At 45.9% G+C, this 5,997-nt stretch overlaps 1 long non-coding RNA gene across 1 annotated transcript; it reads right to left on the minus strand.

Annotated features, from left to right (window-relative positions):
• Window positions 1-706: 706 nt before the first annotated feature.
• LOC134928781 (uncharacterized) lies at window positions 707-1,641 on the minus strand. The gene is made up of 2 exons (XR_010178005.1): window positions 1,275-1,641; window positions 707-1,014 (listed from the first exon to the last, which is right to left on the minus strand). It is a non-coding gene; the product is annotated as an uncharacterized LOC134928781 (long non-coding RNA).
• Between the last annotated feature and the right edge of the window lie 4,356 nt (window positions 1,642-5,997).

Genomic DNA, 5,997 nt, shown 5'->3' on the forward strand with positions numbered 1-5,997 from the left:
TTCCTGCTGCCTCCATCCCTCTCCTCACACCATGTCACTGCTCCTGTCCCGTGCAACCCTGTCCTCACTAACACAGCCCTCATCTCCTGATATACTCTGTGCTGCTGGGGACACTGCTCATCCCACTATATACCTCTCAGTCTGTGGCTTCCTGTTGCCTCCATTCCCCTCCTCCCATCCTGTCACTGCCCCTGTCACATGCAGCCCTGTCCTCACTGACACATCACTCATCTCCTGATATACTCTGTGCTGCTGGGGACCCTGCTCCTTCCACTATATAATAATAACCCTTACACATCTCTAATGCCGGATCCACGCTGGGAATTGGAAACGGATCCTTCCTGGGTGGGATCTGGCAGTGGAGACTCTGCGCTGCCACTGCTGGCTTTCCATAGCAGTGGGGGGCGGAGCCGGCAGCGGGGGTGGATGCGGCACTGGGAGATGAGCTCATCTCCGCGCTGCCTCTCCCTACGCTGTGAATGGATACCGGGTCGGCAACCCATTCACACTGCTACCCGGGAGTTCTCCAAGGCCCCTTTCACATCGCACACTGACCTGTGCCCACCCGGCAATACCAAGTTATTTTTTGCGATGTGAAAGGGTATTACTCTCAGTATTACTCAGGTATTATTACTCTCAGTCTGTGACTTCTTGCTGCACCTATTCATCTGTCCCATCTATTAAACAAAAACACAAAATTATATAGTTTTCTTTTCATTTTTTTAATTGTAGATTTATCCGTTAACATTGCATTGCACAAAACAGCATTTGCATGTAAAAAAAACGAAGGAATAATAAATACCAAATTCACCAAAACTGAAGCCCATGTACAGTATCTGTACAGGCAGACTGTGATTAGGAGCTTGGATCTGTCGGTGCCGCAGCTTCGCCTGCTCCTGACAGATGGACGGACGGTGACAGAGCCAGAACCTAGAGAGACGGATCAGATGCTCCTCTGAGACAGATGGAAACATAGGCAGCTCTCCAGACTGACACAAGTACATACTGTAGTAGCTGAAAGACAGTATAACAGTGACATAACCAATTACTGGCATATAGTAATAATACTAACACAGCCAAAATAGTGTGGAGCTGCAGGATACAATGTATCACTTTCCAGGTATAATTAATAAGTGGCAGAATATTTGACATATTCAAAGGATTCCCCGTTTCATTGCGTCATTCATAATAAAGACTTAAGACCGGGCCAATTACTACTGATCTACAGGCCTTGCATTCCTTCCCGTGCACTTCATCATAATTGCAGTCATTACCGCTGATTTCCGAAAGTCTTTGCCCCATTCCTCACCGCCTTCTGCATGGCTGTATTAGCCTGCATGAAGTAGCAGCGATTACATTTCAAAGGCTGACACCTCTGGGTCTTTTTACTGACCCCTTTCAAGCAAGCGGGAAGCCATAGTGACGGAGTGATGACAGGTGTCAAGGTTTTAACTGTTACGCTGGCATGTGTTATCCCACGGCGACGTGTCAACAAGGAAGGAACACAGCCCTGGTAGAGATCCCCAGCCCTGACTGTAGTCTCCTAAATGTTAACGTTTATAGATAATTACCAGCATGTAATAATTCTGGTTGGTGCATGAAGAGAACGAAATGTTCTCAGCATTCCACAGCAATTTGCGCTGTGAGGTCACAAAGAGAGAGGGGAGGGGGGGGGGGGAAGTGGCTGGACCCTGGGCTGGATTCACCACCTGTGCTGCCCTTGGGGGGGGGGGGTTGTAGTATGGAATGACGATAAAATGAATGCAGCAGTAACTCACCTGGTCCATCTGCATCTTCCAGGTCCCAGTGGCCATGTGGCTGTCAGTTCCGGCTGAGGGGTCTGGGACTGAGGGTCGACAGCACAAAGGTCGACACACCTTAGGTCGACGCCAATTGGTCGACACACCTCAGGTCGACATGGACAAAAGGTCGACATGAGTTTATGTTTTTTTGTGTCGTTTTCTTCGTAGAGTGACTGGGAACCCCAATTAGTGCACCGCGTTCGCTCGCCATGCTTCGGGCATGGTACCTTCGCTCCGCTACCGCTTCGCTCGGCACACTTTACCGTTCCAATCGTAGTCCACGTGGATTATTAAGTATGAAAAGGTTCAAAAAAAGAAAAAATCGTGAAAAACTCATGTTGACCTTTTTCCATGTCGACCTTGTTCCCGTCGACCTTTTGTCCACGTCGACCCTTTGTCCATGTCGACCTAAGGTGTGTCGACCAATTGACGTCAACCTAAGGTGTGTCGACCTTTGTGCTGTCGACCTGGAGTCCGGATACCCCGGCTGAGTTATCTGATGGAGTGGTGTTTCAGTGAGTACACTGGCCCTAACCCTAAACACCTCCCCCTGCAGCCTAACCCCAACCTCCCCCTCCCCGCACCCTAATCCTTATGTCGACAATCTGAGGATGTCAACATTTCGACAATACCTACATAACTATTGATATTGTGGTATCAACATTATTATTATCAAAATTGTGAATGTCGATCTAATGACTGTATCCTCCCTAGGTTACTTATTTATTAATGGAGTAGTCATTGTGCTATCGGTAGCGATGACCAGTTCGGATTTTAGCAAGGCTGAACTGCTAAGAACTTCTGGGATCTGCCCGGCTGCCTTGGGCCCTCATTCCGTGTTGATAGCTAGCTGCTTTCGGTCGCAGCGCGGCAATTAGGCAAAAAAAAAAATCGGCATTTCTGCGCATGCGTATGGGCCGCAGTGCGCACACGCGAAGTACTTTCACTAAAAATTATACTGATTTACACAAGGTCTAGCTGCGCTTTATAGTCGCACTGCTGATCGGTGGGTGATTGACAGGAAAGGGGTGTTTCTGGGAGGTAACTGGACGTTTTCCGGGAGTGTGCTAAAAAACGCAGGCGTGCCAGATGAAAACGCAGGAGTGTCTGGGGAAACGGGGGAGTGGCTGGCTGAACGCGGGGCGTGTTTGTGACGTCAAAGCAGGAACCAAACTGTCTGCAGTGATCGCAAGGTAGGAGTAGATCTGGAGCTACTCTGAAACTGCTCGAAAATATTTACGAGCACTTCTGCTAAGCTAAGATACACTCCCAGAGGGCGGCGGCTTAGCGTTTGCATCGCTGCTAAAAGCAGCTTGCGAGCGATCAACTCGGAATGAGGGCCTTGGTTCCCAAACTGAGTCAAAACCCCATCCTATTGCTACGGATTTCAAAATCCCATTGAAATCAATTGGCTGACCGCTGATTGGCTGAGAGTGCTGTCTCTCACGACTCTCAGCCTATCACTGCTTCCCCATTGACTTTAATAGGCACAGCGCTAGCACTCGCACACTGCAGACACCAACAGCACCCCAGCACTGAGGACACTGCCAGCACCCCCGCACTGCTGACACTCCTGCACTGAGGACACCACCGGTACCCACCGCACTCAGAACACTGCAATTTTTTTGCACTGCTCTTCTGACAATGCCAGCACTCCTGCACTGAGAACACCGCCGACAAAATTCATTGCAAATGACTGGAAATTAATGTAATTGTGGTTAATATTACTCTAGGAACAAAAAAAAAGTTCCAAATTATGTGATTTTAGCTTTTTTTGTCAATATTTGGGAAAAGTCCAAAACCAAAACCAGTCATGGCCGAAATCAAAAACTAAATCCAGACGACGAATTAGAACCAAAACCAGCAAAAATGATCCGGCACCCATCTCTAGTCATCGTCAGAAGCACAAAGAGTGGGCAGCATCTCATGCACCGCCTTATTCAGGGCCACCTCCAAAGTGCCTGTATCTGTTGTCGCATTGAGCTGCGGACTGGCAGCCACGGCTCCTGATAGGTGTGCAAGCTCTGATTGGCTAACGAAGCGGCGCTTCATTTGAGATTTGTGCTTCAAAATCCGTATGTGGCTACAACCCTTCCCCTCCCAAATGCATCCGCTGCAAGATCATAAGCACAGACCGTCCATTGTCGCCCAGTTACACCAAATCTACTCTCTCTGCACGTTATATCTGCCCCCCCTGCAGTGCACATGGTTTTGCCCAACTGCTAATACATTTGCCGCTACGATCAGGTCTGAATTAGGCCCTATGTGTCAATGTGACACCAGTTATATAACGAGTTTGATTCTGATCCAGGGTGGATTAGGTCATACTGCCTTTCCTCTGTAACTAAATGAAACTTTTTTTTTCATGTATACTATTTTATTTACTGTATACTACTATTCACTCTTTTATCATTATTATCTTAGGTAACAATTTAGCACTATCTCCAAAACTGACAAAGTAAGTGGTCCAGCCCACAGCAGCATCATCCCACACCCTCCCTCTGCCTCCTGAAAAGCATTCATGTAGCGCCATCTACAACACGCACAAGGTATAAAAGAGCATCTCGCAATAGACTCACAAAGCAAGGCGACAGACCTACATGTACATGATTTAGTTCATTGAAATGAGCGACACGAAGGGGTGACTTTTACTTTGCAGTAAGATATGTCCTTAAAAAGTCTCCAGAGAAAGTCTAGCTACTTCCATAGGGCTTGGAGTTACATTTTTTCTTATCTTTTTTTTTTTTTTTTTATCCCCCTCGATTAAACATCATAGATCCTTTGATTACTGTGTGGCTCAAACGCAGTTCCTGTGGTATTTGCTCATGAATGAATTTGGCACGGAGTCAACATTCAGTCAACGCTTGCACTGTTTGTTTAATGTGTCCTAAAATGCACTGTCACCTTATAGTGCAAAGTGTTTGCTGAGCCAAGCCAAGGCTCTTGCTGAACACACAGGAAGCGACACGGCTGGGGAGTTATGTTGGAAAATTAAATGACATGGTGGAAAAAAAAATATTTTTATACTGTATGTGAACCGTACCATAATGCAACAGGACCCTTTATGAGTATGGCCGTTGCAATTTATGAAGGGGCATTACATTTCATGTAGGGGTTTCAGTACATTTCTGCGGTCTGTATTTTTTTTCTACTCCCTTCCACAACGGCTTATAAAGCCAGAAACAAACTAATCAAAAGCAAAAGCCACACAGGTCGTTATCATGAGTGAAAACCATTGATAAGGTAAACGCTGGTGGGGCTAGCAGCCATTTTCAGATTCGGCAGGGGAGAGTGTTTGAGGTACGCTATAATTTAGATAATTTATTATAATTTACAATTAGCCATATAAACCTAATTTAATGTCCACTAGTGACACATGTGGGTCAGATACTATAGCCATGCTAGTCATTGTATTCATATTCACCTTTACCTGCCTCCTTTTTCCTCAGAACTCAGTGGGGTATATTTACTAAAGTGCGGATTTATAGAAGTGGAGATGTTGCCCGTAGCAACCAATCAGATTTTACTTAACATTTATCTGGCACCTTCTAGAAGATAATAACCAGAATCTGATTGGTTGTTGTAGGCAACATCTCTACTTCTATAAACAAGCACTTTGGTAAATATACCCCAATATATCCCCCAGTTATACTCTGGTCTTCCCACATTACTATAGCGCTGACCATTATGGTTTAAGTTGGTGGGTAATAATCTTATTTCAATAAAACTTTAAAAAAAAATAATATTTACAAACTCTTATTTTAACTTTAATGCCTAATTTATTATACCAGTGGTTCCCAAACTCTGGGGTAGATCTATGAAGCTGTGAAAAGAGCGGAGAAGAGAGCCAGTGGAGAAGTTACCCATGGCAACCAATCCACTGCTAATTAGAATTTTCTAGAATGAACTTGATAAATGTTAAGGGCAGGCAATGCTGAGTGGTTGCCATGGACAACGTCTCCACTGGCTCACTTCTCCGCTTTATTCAATGTGTCATACATCTCCCCCTCTTCTGTCTGTATGGCAGCATAACAGTGCTGGTTTTCAGGATATCCACGCTTGAGAACAGGTTTCTAAGGGCCTGATTCGGGTGGATGCGGTTGAGAGAATGCACCTTAAGAGCCATAATCAGCAAACTGTGCATGTGCAGCCCAGAGGAAATCCTTACTGCGCACGTGTGAAAGCAGAGTGCAAT

The sequence above is a fragment of the Pseudophryne corroboree genome, chromosome 5 (genome assembly GCF_028390025.1).
Source record: "Pseudophryne corroboree isolate aPseCor3 chromosome 5, aPseCor3.hap2, whole genome shotgun sequence".
Lineage (NCBI taxonomy): Eukaryota > Metazoa > Chordata > Amphibia > Anura > Myobatrachidae > Pseudophryne > Pseudophryne corroboree.